Source organism: Zosterops lateralis (genome assembly GCF_965231275.1).
Source record: "Zosterops lateralis genome assembly, chromosome: 25".
Classification (NCBI taxonomy): domain Eukaryota; kingdom Metazoa; phylum Chordata; class Aves; order Passeriformes; family Zosteropidae; genus Zosterops; species Zosterops lateralis.
Genome location: NC_139785.1, coordinates 5,014,087 through 5,035,222, shown reverse-complemented (window position 1 = coordinate 5,035,222; position 21,136 = coordinate 5,014,087). Strand labels below are relative to the sequence as shown.

The 21,136-nt window shown below is 48.5% G+C and overlaps 1 protein-coding gene across 1 annotated transcript in view; it reads left to right on the top strand.

Annotated features, from left to right (window-relative positions):
- LOC310919047 (protein CEPU-1) overlaps positions 1-21,136 on the top strand; it is a 365,748-nt gene that overhangs the window by 153,886 nt on the left and 190,726 nt on the right. The gene's annotated exons all lie outside the window — the stretch shown is intronic.

The window sequence follows — 21,136 nt, the reverse complement described above, 5'->3', positions numbered from 1 at the left end:
AGAGATTTGAGGTGCCAGTGATGAGAGGCACAGATTTCCCTCCTCCCTTGTTCTCACACTGCTGAAAACCCAATGTTAATCTGAGTTTTTAAAAGCAGCTCTTCTGCAAAGACCCTGAGCCACCTGCCAGCTCCAGAGGAGCCTGCCCAGGGACCCCCTCTCACACTAATGAATAAGGACAGTAATTAATGATCATTGCTATTTGTGTTGAGGACTATGACTGCTGTCACTGCTGACTGCTCTGGCAATTACCAAGGCTGCTCCCTCCCTGCTCTGGTCAGCAGGGGAGGATGAGGAGGAGGAGGAGGAGGAGGAGGAGGAGGAGGAGGAGGAGGAGGAGGAGGAGGAGGAGGAGGAGGAGGAGGAGTCACAGAGATGCACAGGGCTGGCCTTCTCCAAACTGTCCCTCAGCATCACCTTGCTGAGTGTGGGAGCAACCAGCAGCAGGTCCCTGTGGTGCTCCTGCCACCTCACCCTCCTCCTCCTCCTCGTCTTGGTATCAATCAGGCTGTTGGAGCTTTCCCAGATGGGTCTCACTTTCTGTTCCATCTCATTTGACACTTCATCAGCTGTAGACGGCAGAGAGACGTGTCAGCTCCTGAGATCCATCCCCGACCTGCCAAAAGGCTTGTGCTCCTTGGCAAGAAATGTGATTATTCTGCTCTGCGGCAGAGATTTCTCTCAGTGTTATCTTGAGGGAGGAAATCTCAGCCCCCCATCCCATTTCCTTCCCCTTTCCCAGCAGAGGCTTGGTGCTTATTCTGGCGTGATGGAGATGTGACTGTGCTTCCTTCACTGGGCTGTGCACCGACTGACACCTGCCATGGGAAAACTCCAGCAGCATAAAGGGTTCCTGGTCAAAAAGAGGGGGGAAAACTCCTGTCTTCCCCTATGGAAGTGCTCTGAGCATGGAGATCTCTCCTGGAAGCCCTGATGTCTCCTCAGTGTGGAGGGAGAGGCTGGGCAGGTACAACAGTAGCGCTCCAGGAGCCTTGTACCTTCCCATTCCATCCTTCCAAATTCAGCTGGAAAGATACTGAGCCACTCCCCAAACTCCCCTGAGATCCAGCTGCTCATCCCTCCCTGCAGCTGGTCCTCACCTACATGTTCCAGCTGCTCTCCGGGTGACTGGTGTCTGGTGGGAAGAACCCTCAGCAGAGAGAATTCTCTGTATTTTTCCACATTCCAATGTTTTCTGTGTGTGTGTGCTGCTGTCCCATAAACACTAACGATGGATATTGTGTTTTGAAGCTGTTTGAAGGGAGAACATAAAAGCTAATAGGTGAAAACAGGCTTTTCCATGCAAATTCCTTAGGAAATTAAACACAAGCCAGGCTTTCAGCAGGTTTTGTGATGCCCTTTTCCACGGGGCTGGTGCTCCCATAGGCTCAGTTCTTCCTGTGGAGGTGGGACACCATCCCTGGGCTCTGCTGCAGTCAGCTCAAACAGAGGAAAGGATGTCTTTGGGATTGTTGGCAGGTGGAGGAGCTAAAGGAGGTGAGGATTTAAGAGCCTGGATTCCTCCCGTTGCGAACCGGGGCTGTGACTTGCGATAACGCCCCAAGGCACCGAGTGAAATGCGCGTCATAAATTAGAAACCAAAAATGTGATTACTTTGTCGCTTGGAAGACAAATGTGTGTGCCTGGGGAGTAACAAAGCAGGTTTGATTTGTTGTTGTTTGTACTATGTTTACTATTATTATAACTTATTCCAAATTATTCCAGTCTGGAACAGAGTCGAGGCTGTAGCTGGCAAACCTCTTTGGAGGGTGGGTTTGGGGAAAGGGGCAAATCCTAAAAAGCTGAGTGTTGTGGCATGAAATGGTCTTGAATATTGGGATGCTGGGGGGGAAATTGGGGAGATTTGGAGAAGGTTTGGGTAGTGGAGGGTGTTGAGTGGAGCTGGTGCACATCAGCTGGAGATCCTGACCCAGGATCACTGAGAGGGTGGGGAGGTCCAGAGAAGCTGTGGCTGCCGTTTCCCTGGAAGTTTCCAAGGCCAGGCTGGATGGAATTTGGAGGAACCTGGGATAGTGGAAGGTGTCCCTGTCCATGGAAGGGGGTGGAATGAAATGATCTTTAAGGCCCCATCAACCCAAACCATCCTGAGATTCTGTGATAAAATAAATGAGAGAGACTTGTCACCCCCTTCTGGGGACAGAAAGCTGAGGTGGAGCCCTGCTGGAGACTTGCCCACCCTGGGTAACCTTCAGCTCAGAGCCGAGTCCTTGACTTTGGACCCAGCTTGCTGCTCCACCCCTCCCTCTGAGCTCCTGAGACCCTCCAAGCACCTCCTGAGATGAGTGACAGAGGATCCTCCCTTATTTTCTCCCCTGTAGGAACAGAAATCTCCAAAGAAATCTCCATCCCCCATCATTCCTGACTAGGGAAAAAAAAAAAAAAAAAAAAAAAAAAAGAAAATGCAGCTTCTAATACTCGTCTCCACAGGAATCTCTAATGCTAAAGAGCTTAGAGGGAGCACTCATGACTTTGAGAAGAGTAAAAGCCTCCCTTGTCCCCTAAGCGGTGTCCGGCTCAGTGAGCCAACACGCTCTGATACCGTGGCAGATGGGTATTTCTAGCATTTGTTTTGATGATGAAAGTGTACATTGTGCTCAAAGATGCCCCCAGGACACATTGTTCTCTGGATAAAGGGATGAAAATTAAAACTAAGTTTCCTAGGTCAAAAGGACGCTCATTAAACCGTTCAGGCCTAAGAGGAAAAAAAGAGGGGGAATAATAATAATAAAAAAAAAGACCCAGCTGATAAAACCCAGTCCTTTCCTTAAAGGAAGGTGGCTCTGGAGGAGGTGTGTGGGCTCAGTTTGTTGTGGTGTGTGCTGGAAAAGCTCAGTTTGGATGATGATCTTGGTTTGGGGACAGGTTTGGGGCTGGCATGATAGAGGGGCACAAAACTCTGGGGTAATTCTTATTTTAGGGTTGTGTGCAGTGAGGTTGTACCAGGCACCAAAAGGCAAAGCCGTGGGGTTTAATCCAGGGGGAAAACATCAGGATTTGGTTCCTTGCATCACCAGGGTGGTGGGAAGCCAGGGGTGTGGCCAGTTGATGGTGGGAGCAGCATGGCAGGAATGGGATCACCCACTGCAGTGCTGCAAGAAAAGAAGGAAAAAAGGGGAAAAGCTGGAAGAAAAAGCAGATTTTCTTTAAGTTTGGGTCCAAGCAGGGGCTGTGCCTGCTCCCTCTGTGCCTGCTGGGCTTTACCCTCCACTTTCCAACCCCTCCACTGTTGAAGAACAAGCCAGGAGCCCGTTAAGATCCACGTTTCCCTGGGAGAATGGAAAAACACCACGTCGTGGAGATGGAAATGCCAATCAGCGGGAGCGAGGGGAAAGAGAGGAACAGCGTGTGGCCTCTGCAAATTGCAGGAAAAGTGACACAGTTATTCAGAGCCGCTCGGGGAGGGAGGGAGCTTTAGTGGAGAGATGGGAAAAGTGGTCTCAGATTCCTTTTATAAGCGCATTATTGAGCCAGCATGGACAAATTGTTTCCCTTTTTTGTTGCCCCAGTTTCCCCAACTGTTGAGAATGGGACTGATTTTTTTACCTGCTGCTTAACAAGGATGGGAGAGAAGCTTGGGTTGTTCTTGCCAAGCGCTTGGGCATCCCCAGGAAAGGGCACTTTTGGGGCTCAGTAACAGGATCAGGCCCTCAGCTGTCAGATTTAGGCTCTAAATTGTTGTTATCCCATTGGAAAATATGTAAAGGCCATCCAGGCCACCCAGATAATGATTCAGGCCACCCACCAAAATAATCAGAATTTGTTACTCACCATATTTAAGAGAAGAATTGGAAAAACCTCATGTTTTGAAAGAGATCTCTCCCCTTACCAGAAACAACCCCAAACCCCAAACCAACCATCCTCCTGTTTATTTTTCAGCGTGTCACTCTTGTAGCTGCTGCTCCCCTCATTTGGGATTTGATTTGCCCTCCAGAGATCAGCAAAGAGCTTCAAGTGTCGTTTTAGTTCTCTCCTCTAGATCAAGGGAGAAGATTAATAGATGAGGCTTTTATTGTGTGTGTGCTGGAGTGTGGAGCTCTTGTTTCTCCTTAAACGTTTCCTGTCTGGAATCAAATCTGGGACTCTCTGCCCCAGAGTTAACACCAAATTCCTCCTTTCTCCTCCCCAAAACCGTATCAGAATTATGGATCGCCTCGACAGCAAGAAATATCCTGGGGCTGCCAAGTTTTTCATCCTTTTCTCCATCCTCCACCAACCCCCATTTATATTCTGTCATTAAAAAGGTTCCTTTTGATCTGGAAATTAATTTCCAGATAAACTCGGGCACGTGGGAGCGTGCAGGGCCGTGTGCATCCATGAGCTGGGAGTGGTTTGGTGGCACCAGCTGCAGATCAATCCCAAATTCTGTGACATCTCTGAACCCCAGCAACCCCAAATGCAACAGGTTTTTTTGTAGGATTGAACTCTTTCATGGAAAGATAGATGTATAGGAATGTGAAAATATGTTTTTTTTAAATTTCAGTCCCCCTCTCCATCCCATTCTTTTCTGAGCTTTTCCCTTTGAGGGTGGCAGGGCTTTTATTTCAGGACCTTCACACCTTTCTGCATGCAATATTTTTTCACCTGCTTCCAAAGCCAAGGCAGTTTTCCTGATGCTCTGGAGTCCTGCTGTAATCCCAGCTTTCCTTTTCACTTTGAAGTAAGTCTCTATTCAGGGTGGTTAAGCACAAAAGCTCCAAAAGGCAGCTCCTGAGGGCTTAAAAATAGGGAAAAAAGAGGGAAAAATAGGAAAAAGCTGCAACTGCATCATTTCTTTTTCTAATCCTTTTGTATTTTAAGGGCTGCATTCACCTAATGAGGAATGCCTGTGGAAAAGGGATCCCTTCAGAAGAGCAGTGAGACACGTGGGAGGGGAAGGTGTGGGAATCACAAATTCCAGAACAGTTTGAGTTGGAAGAGACCTTAAAGCTCCATCCAGTCCAACCCCTGCCATGGGCAGGGACACCTTTCCCTATTCCCAGGGTGCTCCAAGCCCCATCCAGCCTGGCCTGGGACACTGCCAGGGATCCAGGGGCAGCCACAGCTTCTCTGGGCACCCTGTGCCAGGGCCTGCCCACCCTCACAGGGGAGAATTCCCTCCCAGTATTCCATCCAGCCCTGCCCTCTGTCAGTGGGAACACATTCTCTGTGTCCTGTCCCTCCATCCCTTGACCCAAGTCCTTCTTCAGGTCTTTTGGAGCCCCTTTAGGCACTGAAAGTGGCTCTAAGTGTTCCTGGAGCCTTCTCCTCTCCAGCTGAACACCTTCCCCCAGCCTGTCTTTGTAGGGAAGGTGCTCCAGCCTCTGGAGCAGCTTTGGGGTCTCCCCTGGACTTGCCTCAGTGGCTCCACGTCCTTCTGTGTGATGGGAAGATGTGGGAACCCCGGAATTCCAGACTGGTTTGGGTTGGAAGGGACTTTAAAGCTCATCCAATCTCACCCCCTGCCATGGGCAGGGACACCTTTCACTACCCCAGGATGCTCCAAACCCCATCCAACCTGGCCTTGGACACTCACAGGGATCCAGGGGCAGCCACAGTGTTCATAAATCAATTTAATTTCCTTGTGCCTCAGTTTCCCTTTCTCTGCTGCCACCTGGGCTTGGGAACACTCTTGGGAAGTGTCCACAGGCTGAGCACAGCCTTGGGCGATGCTGAGAACCTTAATCCAGACCTAAAAGGTGCTTAAAAAAATCCTCCCTGCTTGACTTTCAAGTGGATTTACCCGTAATTCACTCTCCATGTGTATGTACTAGGAAGGATTTGGGCTCTCAGAGGGTGGGTTTAGGTTTTTTTAAGACGTATTACTTTTTTTTATTCTTTAAAGGCAGCAAAAGCAGCTAAGTTCACCTTTAAGGATTTATTATCATTTCTCTAGAGCAGGTATTTACTGGGGGTGTTTCTCAGAGGAAAATGACTGTCGATTATAAAAAATAAAATAAAATAAAAATAAAAATAATAATAATAATAATAATAAAAATAACCTCTCTCTGAAGCCGGTAACCTTGTGGAGTGATGGATCGTCTTGCTGAAAGTGGAGTTAGGGAGAAATGGAGATGGAAGAGGAAGAAATGTAGATACTGTAACATACTCCAGGGGGTCGGGAAAGGGATATGAATTATTAAGTAAAATTAATAATTGAAATAATTAACAGCTGCAAGAGATTTTTGTCCATCCTCCACATAATAGGGGAGCAATGTTTAGTATCAAGCTGTAGTAACCATGAGTAATTTGATGTTAATTAATTCGTTGGCTCAGTATTCCAAGCATTTATGGGTGTTTTCTTTCCTTATAAATATATTAATAAGTTTAAGTCATTCTACAAAAGTAATTTCGAAAATAATAATAATAAAAAAAAGAGCCTTGGCAAATGCAAGTCATTTATTTTTGATCAGTAATTAAAATGGTTTTTTCCCCCACTCTCATGTACATCAGAGGAAAATGACTTTGTTCCGAGGAGCTTCTAATCCTTATTTCCCTTCCTCTGATAGGAATTTATATCACTGGTTATTTGGGTCCAGATTTATGGGTTATTTTTCATCGTGGGCTTTTGGATTGTGTTGCTGGAAATCCTAAAGGATGGGAGGTTTTCCTTCCCCAGCCCCATCGCTCTGAACCCCGTGGATAATTCAGGAGAGACTGGAGAGGCTCTGAAAGATGGAGTTAAATGATGTATTTGGAGCAGATAAATTTGGGAGTGCTGGATGGGTGGGTGATGGATGTGGATAGGAGGAGCCAAACCCCTCTGGGAGCCCGGCTGGGAGGGAAATCCATCCCGAGGGAGATGCAGGGGCAGATAAATGGGGTGCAGTGGGGTTGGTTGCAATCCCAAATGCTCCTCAACAGGGTTGGAGGTGCAGGATGCAGATGGACACAGGGATGTGTGGCTCTGGCAGGGCACAGCACGGCTCTGCTGACCTTCAGCTCAATCTCTGGAGTGGAAAGGATCCCAAATGTCCCTGTTTGGAACTGCAAAGGTGTCCAACACCTGTCCTGGGATCTGCTCCTTCTGCTCATCTCACAGAGAAATGCCACGACTTGGAGTGGTGTCATTGCTCTTCAGGAAAGGGTTGGTCTGGCTGAAGTTTGTGGGGTTTTCCAGGGGTTGGCAGCCTCAAACTGAATCCCAGGCCATGGTGCTGGAAGGTCAGAGCTGAGGTGGCAGAGATTGTGCCCTCTGTGCCTCACTTTGCTTCCACCTGGGGAAACTGAAGCCACAATGACACACGGAAGAAAAGGCTTGGGGCTCCAGGCAGGGTTATTTTCCCTCTGGACTGGGATGTGGGGTGGGATGGTTGGTGTTTGGGATGTTCAGTGTTTGGAGTTCATTTGGGGTGTTCAGTGTTTGGGATGGCAGTGTTTGGGATGTCAGTATTTGGGGTGGCAGTGTTTGGGATAATTCATGTTCAGGATGGCAGTATTTGGGATGGCAGGGTTTGGGATGGCAGTGTTTGGGATGTCAGTATTTGGGATGACAGTATTTGGGATGTCAGTATTTGGGATGGCAGTGTTTGGGATGCACACAGGCCGTGCAGCAGATGGAGGCTGTTGGATGGCAAATGGCATCTCCATCCTCGGGGAGCAGCGGGATGTTATCTGCGGGCTGCAGCAGCCGTGTCCCTTTGCAGAGCTCAGCACAAAATAGTGGAGCAGGGAATGAACTAATTCCCATCCTCATGGGCAGATGGGAACCAGACCTATTTCTGGCCTGGCTGTGGGAGAGGAGCTTGCAGGGAGTTTGGATATCCAGGCTGTTTTGGAGCTGAGTACCAGGGGCAGGGAAGGTGCTGAGCTGGAGGGGGGATAGAGAAGGGAATCCCAGGAGATAAAACAAAGGGTGGGAAATCCTTTTTGCCCCCCACTCCAAATGCTGTGGGAGCTGCAAGTTGCCTGGTGGCAGGGACTGACTCCTCCTGCCCCAGGGAGTGAAAGCATTAAAAGTTGGAAGTTAAAATGATGGAGCTGAGCTGTAGCAGCAGAGTTCTGCGCATTTCTCCCACTCAGGGATTTGCCCTATATTTAATTTTTTTCCCTGACTGCTTTAGTGACTCTGTAAACGTTGCGGAGTTTTTGTGTCTTTTTTTTTTTTTCCCTTCCTGCTAGATGAAGTGGGTTTGGTTTTTATTGAATCAGCTCCCTCCGAGGATAGAGGTTGCGAGTGGATAAAACCTCTTTCAATCCCATAAAAATGCCGTCAGGGGATTCACTTAAATTTATTTAATCCTGTGCACTTTATCGCGGTCACTTCATCATGGCAGGTAAGTGGATGCTAATGGATCCCTTCTTTTTATGGCCTGCAGACTCCTGGAATTAGATCCCCCAGCTGCAAATCTCTCGTTTGTGGTTGGCATTTTATCTTCTTTCTTTTATTTGATTAGCGGAGGGAGCGAGAGGCACGACGCCGATTTCAGGGAATTAAGGCCAGGACAGCTCGTTGCTCTAATCTACTCTGACCTTCTGGGTGGCTCCAGCCAAAATTTCACCTGGAGGAGACGCTCTGAGGGCGTCAGGACGTGAAATCCTCACTCCAGCCCTCCCATCCCGGTGAGCTGGGATCTCTCACTCCAGGTTTATATGATAAAAACCACAGAAAGCTTCTGTTCTCTGCCTCAGCAATGAGTCAGGGCTGATGTGAATTTGCCTCTTCTGATGGCCTGATTCACTCTGCTCCAAACCTGACAGGCCTTTTTCACTGAAATGTTGAACTTCATTGTCACCGAACCATTTTCCTTTATAAAGTCGAAGTGTTTGGGTGCTTTCGGGTGAAGGTTGTTGAATTGCCTGCTCCATTAATGCTTTTAAAACAGAGATATTTTTTCCTGTGCTGTCACAATTCTGCACTTCTTTTTTTTTCACTTTTTTTTTTCCCTGAACCTGCTTTAATATCTAATTTTGGCTGCTAAATCTGGAGGCTGGTCCTGTCTGACCTCTGAACTTGAGGCTGTGTGATGCTCAGGCTCAAGGATGAGGGATGCTGACTCCGTGTGGTCCAGCCCCACCTGGGAGCTCCAGCACCTGTGACACTGTTGAATCCTTTTCCCAGCAGGAAAATACATTATCCAGGTTTAGCATCCTGGATATTGTGTGGTGCCTGCATGGTTCTCCAGGCTTTGGAGAACCTGAGGGCTTCAGGGTTTGTGTTCTGGGGCATCACTTTTTGTCCCCAAGAGATGCCTGCAAATCTGTCCCTGAGAGATGAAAGACTCCTCACGCTTTAATGGAATGTGCTGTAGGGTCTTATCTCCAGAAAAATCTTACCTGGGGGAGATAATGGTGAGTTTCCTCACGGCAAAACATCCTTTTACAGCACCAGACACCCAAATCAACCTCAACTCCAGAATACCCTGCAGGGGAAAAGCAAAACTTGGTGTGGGGAAATTACCCTGATGGTTGGTGCCATGGGAGGAGTGCTGCTTTTGGGTTCCCAAAAGGATTTATTGCCTCTTGGAAGGGATCCCCAGCATGCCAGACACATCCCTTTTGTGTCCCCCAGGCAGGGGAAGGCTGGTGTTGGAGTGTTAATGGAAAAACTAAATAACACTGAAAACGCAAAACCATCGGGTGAAAAACAGAGAGTTTGAGTTATTAAGGAGCCCTCTCGCTGCTCACTGTGGAGAGAGAGGGGGAAAGGGAGGGAATATTGGTGTTTGGGAAGCCAAATTATTTCTGAACTGCAGACAGTCTTATTAACGTGGGCAGAAAATTAATTACTCTAATTAGAAAAACTCATTGGAGTTTGGTGAGGAGTTAGTGGGGGAGATGATGGTGGGGGGGAGCTGGGGAGTCACGACAGTCGTGGGAGGGAGGGGACAGAGGAGTACACGAGCAATGGGGGAGCTGCTCAGAATAATAGGAGAAAAGAGGTGGGGGAGAGTGAAGAAGATTTCTTTAGTCATAGTGGTCTAAATTTAGCTACTTTAGTCTTTAAAAAACATGAGTATTCTTATATGCGCACACATATATATATATATAAATATATATATATATATGCACAGACACACACACATATATATATATAAATATATATCTGGAATGTAACACAGAGATTTATCCATTTCTGTGGGTGGCTGTATTTATTTCCGATGCGCCAGCCCCGTCAGCATGGAGAGGGTTGTTAGAAAGTGCTGGGTGGGTGGTTTTTTTTTTATCTTCATGGATTTATGAAGTCCTTAAAACATCTGTTCCATCCTGATTCCACAGCTCAGGGAAAGGGAGATGTTCCCCGGCGGAGCTGTCTGGCTGCTCATGGTTTGGATAAAGATGCATTTGCTGAGTGTTAATAGTGGTGATGCAGGAAGGGGGAGCAGGATCCTTCCTTGGAAGGGATCCCAGGAAGGAAATTCATCCAGGATTGATGCTGGTGGGCCAGAATGCTGCGGCATGGGAGAGGGGAAATCGAGAGTTCGGATTTTTTGAAGGAGTCTTGTAGGAGTTCGGTAAGAAATCAATTTTTCCTTCTTTCAGCCTATGAGCTGTGGTTACAGAGTGAGTGCATTCACTCATCCTCACATAATAAAGACAAACCCTTGATTCCCAGGCACATGGTGGGAGTGCCCTGTGCAGGGCCAAGAGTTGGATTCTCTGATCTGTGGGTCCCTTCCAACTCAGGACATTCTCCTTCTTGACTCAAGAATACCAAGTCCACAAAAGTGCAAGGACCAGGACCAAGGTCTGGTAGTCAGTCTCCTCATCACAAAACCCAGCAGCCAACCTTGTAACACTAAAACAAAATTCCAAAAACTGAGATAAAGCCCAGATCTGGATGGAGCAGAGCTCTCTGGTGTCCAGGACCCTGCTGTCCTCTACGAGTCACCACTTTGCCAAGCTGAACGTGCAACACCCAACCTCTGGATAGAAAGGATGGTGCTGGATTTACAGCTCAGCTACAGCCCTAAAAGGAGCACCCTGTACCCCCATCCCAAACCCCAGAGCAGTGCCCGTGGTGACATTGTGGGACTGGCAGTGGCTGAGCAGAGTCTCCAGCCCCGTCGGCTGCACGGCCCCGGCTTCTCCCCAGTGCCTTTGCTCTGCTGCCTTTGCTGCCTGTTACTGAAATAACCTGTCAAGCTCTCGCTAATAATGAGCCATAAGTCAGATTCTCTCTGGTAGGTTGCCCTGGGTGTCTATCACAGTCTTTAGGGGTGACCCAATTATGGTAATTGGCCAATTTTTGCTACCGGTGTTCAAAAAGAATTGCCAAACAAAGGAGGAGAAATCAAAGCTCCCTAGAAATTAGCAGAAACCCCAAATCTACCCATTTTTCAGACCTTCTTTCTAAAGGCACGAGGTGCCTTTAATATTAACCTCTCCAGTCTGATACCTGCAGAGAAGAGTGAAATAAAACCCCAAACGCAGCAGATCACGTTAGTGATGCTCCACTCGGGCACCACTTCGTGTACTCCATCCCCAGGATTGCTCACAGCCCAGAGACACAGACATTTGTTCAGCTTCAGAGCCCGAAACTATGTATTTAGAGCAGTAGTTTCCCTCCCACTCAGTCATAAGGCCTTGATTTTGCAAGAATCTCTCAGATTATACAAAGATGGACTCAAAGGGGGAAGGCAGAGGAGAGATTTCTTTTCCACCCAGCTGTGTACGACACGTACCTTCAGTTAGTCAGGGGCAAGATAAAGGGAATAAAGAACAATTTTAGCCCCATCCTTGCTCCTTTCCATCCAACACCACCCACCTTCTCTTCCCCTACTCAGTGGCCTTGTGTGGAGCACCAGTGTTATTTCTGCATCAGAATAATAATAATACAGAGGGAACACACTGCTGCGACTGCTGTGACCTCCTGCCCAGCGGGCTCGGCAGAAACGCTGCTGGAATTGCAACTTGGCACCGAGCTTTGTAGTGAAGCATTGCTCCTGGCTAATCTATAATTTACAAAACACACTCAGATTCATTTTTTATGGGCTGTTTTTTTGATATGATGCCATTTAAAAAGCGGAAAGAAACAACGCACCTTTTTAAAGGTTGCTCCTGGTTCTTCTTGCTCTTTTTTTTTTTTTTTTTTTTTTTTTTTTTAATTTCTCGTGGGAGGGCATGTTATTTTTGTTGCTGTTGCCATCTGGCCACAGAAAGGGAATTTCTGTCCTCTTGCAGGTGTTGGATTATTCCCTGCGGTGCTGGGGACAGTTTTGTGTCACAACCTGCACCTTCAGCATCCAGACTGGCTGTGCCTACAGCCCTCTGCCTGTTCCTGATGGCTTTTCCCCTCTCTGCTGCCTTGGGGTACATATTTCAAAGGAGGAAAATGATGTTTTATTCCACCTTCAGCTTTTTTTCAGGAAGGCTGGGCAGGGATAGAGAGGGAGGACTCCCAGGGTGATGCTGGCATCTCCAGAGGTGGGGATGAGCTTGGACTTCCCACCTGTATCATCATCCCACACCTCCTTCATCCTCTGGGATAAAAAAATTCTGGTACACTGAGAGAAGAAGAGTTTCTGGAGTGACCCAGCAGGGAGGGTAGAGCCTTTTTGGGGGGACCAAAGCTTGTTTCTCTGGTGGCAGTGCTTCTCCCAGGTGTTTTATTGCCTGCAGGCTCCTCTCCTCTTCCGTGTGCCTTTTTATGGTGCCCCTTCCTGACTAATGCGAATCCCATCCGGCATATATTAGCGGGAAGGGCATCGTTAGCAGGAAGAGCAGCGCCGTGAAAAACCAGCCATGAATCTTCCTGGGCTCGCAGGGCTCTGTGAATTGCAGGGAGGGATTAAATATGTTCATCTTTACAATCCAAAGGGAAAGGAAGAGGTTTCTCCTCAGCCCCCGGCTGCAGCGTGTCCGTGGTAGGATGATGTAGCTGTAATTAACCTCCTCCCCAGTGGAGACTGAGATGCTTTTCAGTCCCCTGATGCCTTGGGAAGACTGATCTAAAACAGAGACTGGGCAGAGCTAGAAAATAAAGTAGATATTTATTGAAAGGCCTCTAGGGTCTGTCTTGGGCAGAACAGGAGCCTGACCAGGGCTACCCCCAAGATGGACTAAGAATGGTCACAAAAATGGGTAACCAGTCATGAGGTCTCGCACTTTTATAAGTTTTGGTCCATTTGCATATTGAGGTTTAATTGTCCAATTACAGCTTCAGGTTGTGAGGTCCCATCCTTCTTGTTCCTCCCTTCAGCCCCCCTTGTTTGTGCTTTTGGGCCTGAAAGTTGTCCTTGGTCTGCAGCAGGAAAAGGATTTGTTTTGTGTCCCTGCTTTGTGCAGAGCTGAGTGACACTCCTGGATGTGTCTGGAGGGAGAGATGGAGTGTGAGCCTGTCAGAATGAGTTCAGAGGAGGCTGTGGAGAAGCTCCAATGGCTGGAGCCCCTCTGCTCTGGAGCCAGGCTGGGAGAGCTGGGGGTGCTCACCTGGAAAGGAGAAGCTCCAGGGAGAGCTCAGAGCCCCTGCCAGGGCCTAAAGGGGCTCCAGGAGAGCTGGAGAGGGACTGGGGACAAGGGATGGAGGGACAGGACACAGGGAATGGCTTCCCACTGCCAAAGGGCAGGGCTGGATGGGATATTGGGCAGGAATTGTTCCCTGTGAGGGTGGGGAGACCTTGGCACAGGGTGCCCAGAGCAGCTGTGGCTGCCCCTGGATCCCTGGGAGTGTCCAAGGCCAGGTTGGGCAGGGCTTGGAGCAGCCTGGGACAGTGGGAGGTGTCCCTGCCCATGGCAGGGAGTTGGAAGGGGATGGAGTCCAAGTCTCTTCCCACCCAAACCATGCTGGGGTTCTGTGACACAGCAGCTGACAGGATGGGATGTTTCACTCCACTCCTGTGGTGATGCTGGGATGTCCAGCACTGTGTTAACAGCTATCAAAGTGTCATGTCTGAGGAGGAGTAAAGCAGGAGTAAAGCTGGAGTAAAGCAGGAGCAATGCAGTCTCTGGGGAGGAGCACGTGAGTGAGGAGCACTGAACAGAACCAACCTGATAATGAATGCTGCTGTTACAGCACCTGTCACAACTGCTCAGCAGTTTAATACTCTGCAATGTCAGATGAGGGAAACATCTTTCACTGATGATTGCCGCTTCTTTTTTTTTTTAAGGGGAAAAATATTCCATTCTCTCAGTGTTTATTTTCCATCATTTTCTCAGTGTTTATTTTTTCTAAAGATGGGGAAACTGAGGCAGCATATTGCACTGGCAGTCCTGGGGGTGAGGGGTGGTGTGGGTTCCTTGCTCCCCTCCTATAAATTCTTGGAAAAGAACCCCGCAGTGTTCTTTGTGGAAGTCCACACAGTCCTGGCTCTCTGCATGGTTAATATTTAGGTCAGCAGAATCTAATTCCTTTTAAAATCATAATATTATCATTGTAATTGCAAATGTTTTCATTAGGCTGTGGCACTGGGGAGCCTGGCACAAGCCTGCAAAGGGGCTTTGGTCCTTGCTTGGGTGTCCAAAGGAATATCAAGGAATACTTTGTCCCTCTTTATATCCCACCTCCAAACCTGTAGCTGACAGAGGGATTTGTGGCTGTGCCCTGCCAGCATCGGAGTGTGGACAACGAGAGGCACAAGTGGCATTGCCACACTGTCATTTGAGTGTCGCCTTCCCTCTGCACTTCCAATTCCCTGGCAGAGAGAATTAGCTCTCCTAGAGTGAGTTATTGTGTCTCCAAGTCAGGGCTCTGCTTCCAGAGAACGAGACAGAACTCTCCAGGGATCCAGTCTTAATTCCACCTGCTTGGGAGTCCTGATAGGGGGCTTAGTGCTGAAATGAATATTCATCCTTTGTGGTGGGAGTTATGATCCTGCTTCCCATCTCAGGGGGGATTACAGCCCGTTCCAGGAGGGATGGCTTGGGGATGGCTTGCTGTGGGATGGGGAGCAAGGGTAGGGGGGCTGTCTGTTCCCAAATATCCCTGTCCCAGAGAGGAGGAACTGAGGAGGGGCTGTCTGTTCCCAAATATCCCTGTCCCAATGCTGTGATACAGGAGGAACTGGGGAAAGGCTGTCCAATCCCAAATATCCCTGTCCCAGAGCTGTAAGGAGTCAAGCTGGAGTCCTGATTTCAGGCAGGGTTGGTGAGATGCTGGCTTAGGTTGGGACAGGGTGGGAAAAAGTGATGCCACCTTTTCCATGCTCTCCCTCCTTTCCAGCCTAGAGATCCAGGATTCTCAGTCTCCAGGAGTATCAATCCATGCAGCTGCTGGCAATCATCCACCAGTCTGTCTGCAATACCTCCACGAGCATCCTGCTGTAGCACCTTCACACCACCCCCAAATAATCCTGGGCTATTTGCTGTGCAGGAATTGATCCTTTATCTGGAAACACTGAGGAGAAAGCTGCAGGAATCAGGTCCTGGATAGCAGAGTTCCTTTGCAGCTTAACTGTCCTGAGTTGGGGCTGCAGGAAGCTCTGCCAATCCTTGTGGCAGCCTGCAGGAGATAGCTGGACTTGGTTATGCCTTGATTAAATAACATTTTTGTTGTTACAGCGGTTAATCCATCCAATTCCCTCAGCACGTTGCTGCTCAGCGATATCCGCCTGGGATAATTGGGATGAGGGGCATCTCCCACCCCCTCACCAGCACTGGAGGAGGCTGAACACAATTTTTTTTTTTTTTTTTTTTTCCCTTGCAGTTCTCCTCGCCAAAATCACAACCTGTGCAAACTCTGCCCTGATCAAATCTATCGAGCTGCGGTTCGGGAGCCGCGTGTTGATCAGGGAAATGGGCTCGAAATTGGCCCCTTTAATGGGGACGTGGCTCTCTCACAAGTGTTGGAATTAATGGCAGTGCCCTGCTGCGAGCTGGCAAAGTTGGGCATTTGATTCCAGTTACAGGAAATTGCCATAATTTCTGCTCCATGCTCCTCTCAAGTGACACTAAGCATTTCTCTCTTTTTTTCCCCTCCCTTATTTATTTATATTGGGAGAAGAGGACGGTACGTGGGTGCTTTTCCCCACCTGAACTCTCCTCTTGTTTTCATGGCAACCCCTGCTTAGCAGCAGACCTTTTGTGTGCTGGGAAAAGGGAGGGAGAAGGGAGGTCTGGAAGGAGAAATGGATGGCTGGGAGGGAGGAAAGGCTGGAAATTGGATCTGCAGGGCTGGTTTCATGAACGAGGCTGTTGGTGTGTGGATGTTGGGGCTGCTGTGACTCTCTGGGGTGTTCCAGGAGGTGTCTGAATGCTGAGGGTGCAGCACTGGGGTCCTCAGGGTGCCATTCCCACAGCATTCCCTGCAGGTCTCTCAAAGCCATCCTGCAGAACATCAGGAATGGCTTCTCCTGGCAGAGCCCCTCGTTCTGCTGCAGGCAGGTGTGTCCTTGGGTGAACCCCTGGAAAAGCAGCTCTGCCACCCTCAGCTTTGCCAGGGGACACCAGCTTCTTAAATTAGATGCTGGAATTGCTGGAATACAAGTGTGTAATTATCCCACCCCACACTTTGGGTTCTGTGGGTCTGAACTCTTTGTTTATCCCTGTCTGAAGGTCATCCTCATCCTCATCCCCCTGGGTGCTCCACTGAGTTTGGTGCTCTTATTTCCTCCTCTTCTCCTGGCAAAGGTTACCTGGGGAGATTGAAGCACCAAAACTCCAGAGGCTTTGCTCCCAGTTGTAAAACAGGGGAAACAGTGAGCTGGAGGGAGAGCTGCAAAGATGGATGTGAGGAGGTTTCCAGAGCATTTAACACTCTTGTGGGAAGCACCAGGAAACGTTGAGGAGGAGGAGGTGAATAATTTTGTCTGTGGAACAGGTTGGAACAGTGTAAAACAAATAAGACCTGGAGCCAGTGGAGCACTGAGGGCCTGCCTGGGGTGGGGATGTGCTGAGAGCTGGGATCAATGCCTGACCTGGTATTCGAGCACTTGACTCCTTGACCCTTTGCTGGTTTCTTACCCTGTCTTGGGGTTTTTCCACAATTCAGAGGAAAATGCTGAGCTGAAATTTCTGGACAGAGGAGATCTTTGAGAGCTCAACACCAGCAGCTCTGGAGGATGGGGGATCCCACATCTCCTGGCACAGTGGTGGAGGGATGCTGGTTTTTCCCTTGGGTGCCTCTCTGTGTAACAGAGTCTGTTCAAAACCCAAACAAGAGAAGGGACTTCCTTTCTCCACCTTTAAAACTATTTCTTTCACCGTTGTTTTTCCTGGGCTCGGGGTGGTGCAGGATAACTTATCTCTGCTCGAGTTAGGATCCTTTTATTTCCAACCAGACCTGGCCCTAAGTCATGCAGGGCTCCTTTGACAGAGCTGTAAATTCCCCATGGCAGCCTGGCAGCCACTGAGCAGGGTGAGGACATTGGGAGAAATGAATGTCTGGGGATATGAAGGGGATGAAGAAGCTCTTGGCATCCTCTTCCAAGGAGGAAATAGGGGCAGGGGTCACAACCCAAAGGCCCTGAAACATTTTTGGGGCTGTTTGTGTAGGAAAACTGGATAAGGTGATACTCTTTTCTCCTTGAGGGAATATTGTCTTAAGAAATGATGGCAGGATGGCAGTATAGGACAGGAGAATGCAAAGGAGTGCACACAGGTGTGTGTTGAGAATTCTGTAAATAAGGTTTTAAAATTAAAATAAAAACCCCATCATATGCAGCTGTGAAGATCCCAAATTGGTGCAGGCAGAGCGTGTTGCTGAGGGCTGCCTGCCAGCACCAGCAGGTCCCAGTGGCACTGGCTCAGGAAGGTAGAAAGTGGAACCTGATCCTGGTTTTCCCCATGCGGAAACAAGGAAAAACCCACAGCTGTGAGTTTGGCAGTGCATCAACAGAGCTGGGGGGAATCTGGTGTATGTGTTTTGGGCTCATGTTTGGTTTTCTGATGGTGTGAGTGTTGGTGAGGCTTTTGAGGGCTCACAGACACCCCTTTTTGCTGGAATAATGTTCCCCTTCTTTGCTCTGGGGTTTCTGACAGGAACTCTGGACAAGCTCTTCATCCTCTGTGTGTGTCTCTAAGGGTGAGGTGTCACCACTGCCTAAGGATCATGGAATGGTTTGGTTTGGAAGAGACTTTAAAGCCCATCTTGTTCCACCCCTGACATGGGCAGGGACACCTTCCACTGTCCCAGGCTGCTCCAAGCCCTGTCCAGCCTGGCCTTGGACACTGCCAGGGATCCAGGGGCAGCCACAGCTGCTCTGGGCACCCTGTGCTGGTGCTGCCACTTTCACAGCTAAGAATTCCTTCCCAATCTCCCATCCAGCCCTGGCCTCTGTCAATGGAAGCCATTCCCTGTGTCCTGTCCCTCCATCCCTTGTCCCCAGTCCCTCTCCTGGAGCCCCTTTAGGAGCTCTGAGCTTTCCCTGGAGCCTTCCCTTCTCCCAGCCAGCTCTCCCAGCCTGGCTCCAGAGCAGAGGGGCTCCAGCCCTTGGAGCATCTCCATGTATTCTCATATTTTGGTCTCCAGCTCTGTTTATCCATCACTCCCCCACTCCAAAGCCGTGATGATGCTGGGGCTGATCCGTGCCGTGCACTTGGGAGGGGAGAGCCAAGGGTGGCAGCCAGAGCCAGCCCCAGCCTAATTCCAGCCCTGCTCCCAGTGGGAAGAGTGCACCTCTCCCTTCCTGCCCCCCTCTGCCAGCCAGTGCCATCCTGTGATCCCCACTGACCTCCTTAAAAGGGATCAACCGCCTCAAATGAAGAGATGAAGAGTGAAGGGAGGAGCTGGGAGCAGGAGGAGGAGGACTGAAATTAGGAGCAGATATTAATAACCATGTTAAATATTTATCTGACCTCCTTTCACATGATCCTTTTTAATGGTGACCCAAAAAGCTGATGTGATAATGTTCGCTCTCACTCTTTTTTCTGCCTCTCTGTCAAAGCTTTGGGTTTGAGAAGGGAAAAATACTCGTTTCTCACCCTCTTGGGCTGGAGCAGGGAAAAACTGACTCCTTTCTCACCCTCTTGGGCTGGAGCAGGAAAAACCCAACTCGTTTCTCACCTGCTTGGGTTGGAGCAGGAAAAAAACAACTCCTTTCTTACTTTCTTGGGTTAGACCAGGAAAAAAGTGACTCCTTTCTCACCCTCTTAGGCTGGAGCATGGAAAAATCAACTCCTTTTCCACCCTTTTGGGTTGGAGCAGGAAAAAACTGACTCCTTTCTCACCCTCTTAGGCTGGAGTATGAAAAACCCAACTCTTTTTTCACCCTTTTGGGTTGGAGCAGAAAAAAAGTCTCTTTTTTCACCCTCTTGTGCTGGAATAGGAAAAACCCAACTCGTTTCTCACCCTCTTGGGCTGGAGCAGGAAAAACTCGACTCCTTTTTCACCCTTTTGGGTTGGAACAGGAAAAAAACGACTCCTTTCTCACCCTCTTGGGCTGGAGCAGGAAAAAACTGACTCGTTTTTCACCTTCTTGTGTTGGGCTGTGGGAGAAATGGGAGTCCCAAAGGAGCCTCCATCAATAAAGTGACACTGATGATGATGATGGGCTTGTACTCATGGACTGCTCCTGCCTTAATGATGCTCATGCACGTCTGACTGAAGGATTTGTTGGGTTTTTACAAATTTCCTTTGCTTATTTTTGTCCTGCTCTGAATGGCTCCAGGCGTTTTGAGCTGTAGCTGGGGGAAACATCTCTGCCTTGAAACTGGAGCTCAGGGACAGGGGAGCGTTATCAGCTCAGTGAATATACAAGTCATTAGTGAGGGTTGCTGAATTTCTCACTGCTTTCCTCCTCCACGCCTGAAAAGGTGGTTGTGCTGCAGTGCAGAAATGTCTGCTGGGGTTTGACCTGTCCAGGGGAAGATGAGAGTGGGACAGACTGTGGGAGCAACAGGGTTTTGGTTGTGGCTGTTATAAAGCAGGCCCAAGCTGGGGCACGAGGGAAAAGCAGAAATAAGTCAGGGTAATTTTAGTTCAGGGAGCTCCATCGTGTGTTTCTGAACACATTTTTTTGCTGTTTTTCCACTTAGCCCTCGGGTTTCCTTCTCTCATCAGCTCCTGAATTGCAGGAGCATCAACTGTGCATCCAAACTGCTCCATGTTTTCCATCACCTCATCAGCCTGCCTTTTGCTGCTGAAGTGCCTGCTGTGCTCTCCCTCTTATTTTTGTGGCTCAAAGCCTGTAAAAAGCCCTTGAGAACAATGTGAAATATCCTCTCATATTATAGTATTTGTCTTTTAAAAGGAAGCTGAATCCATTAGAAGCAGGACTGAATACAGTAGCGGGATTTTTTTCTAATCTTGCCGACATCAGCCCCCTGGGATGAGCTCCTTTCAGTCGACTTGACTGGATCCTCTGGGATTGAATTTGTGTTTTCAATTTAAACATCAGTTAAACCACATCATCTCCTCTCTTGGCCTCAGTTTCCCCTTTGCAGGGTGGAGCTGAGGGCACTTTCCAGCTCCAGGATCCAAACCTGTGGGGTCTTCCCCTTGCTCCAATGTCCTGCAGAACCAACAACCATTTTGGTGAGGCAACACTTATTTTTGGGGTTAAATTAATGGACTTTGGGATAAAAAGTGGCATTTAAATCCACTGCCAGAATACAGAGACCCTGGGACAGGTTTCTCCCCACCCCTGGGAGTGTCCAAGGCTGGACAAGGCTTGGGGCAGTCTGGGATAGTGGAAAGTGTCCCCATCCATGGCAGGGAGGGGAACAAATGAGCTTTAATGTCCCTTCCAACCCAAACCATTCCAAAATTCTGTCATTTTCCCCCCTGGAATGGCTGTTTCCAAGACCTGCTATAGGACTGTGCCTTTTAAAATTAATTCCATTTATTTTTGGGGAAGGAAAAAAAAACCAAAACATGTTTTTTTTTTGCATTCCTGAGCTTGTCCTGGATGGAGCTTTCCACTGAGAGTCTTTCACCAAGTCCCCATCCCCACCGCCTCCAGCAAAACAGAAATGTGTTTAATCTTCCTAAATGTAATCCTGTTGTAGAACAGGAAATTCTCCGCTGGTCAGAGAGGATATTAAGATGCCTGCTCTGAAAAGTGTTTGAAATTATCATCATTAATCTGGAAATGATTATTGCTTAGTTCAAGCTGAGTAACGTGAAAAATAAAGTTAACCTGAAGTGTATATGGGGAAAAGTAAATTGGATTTTTTAAAAAGCTCTTGTTTGCCTAATGGAAGATAAGATTAATAGCATGGCTCGGGAATTTAGAAAAAAGTGCAGGTTTCCAAAATCTAAAAGCTACTGGTGTTTAAGGTGTTTGGAAACCTCCCAGGTGGAAAGATTTCTGTCCAACCCAAA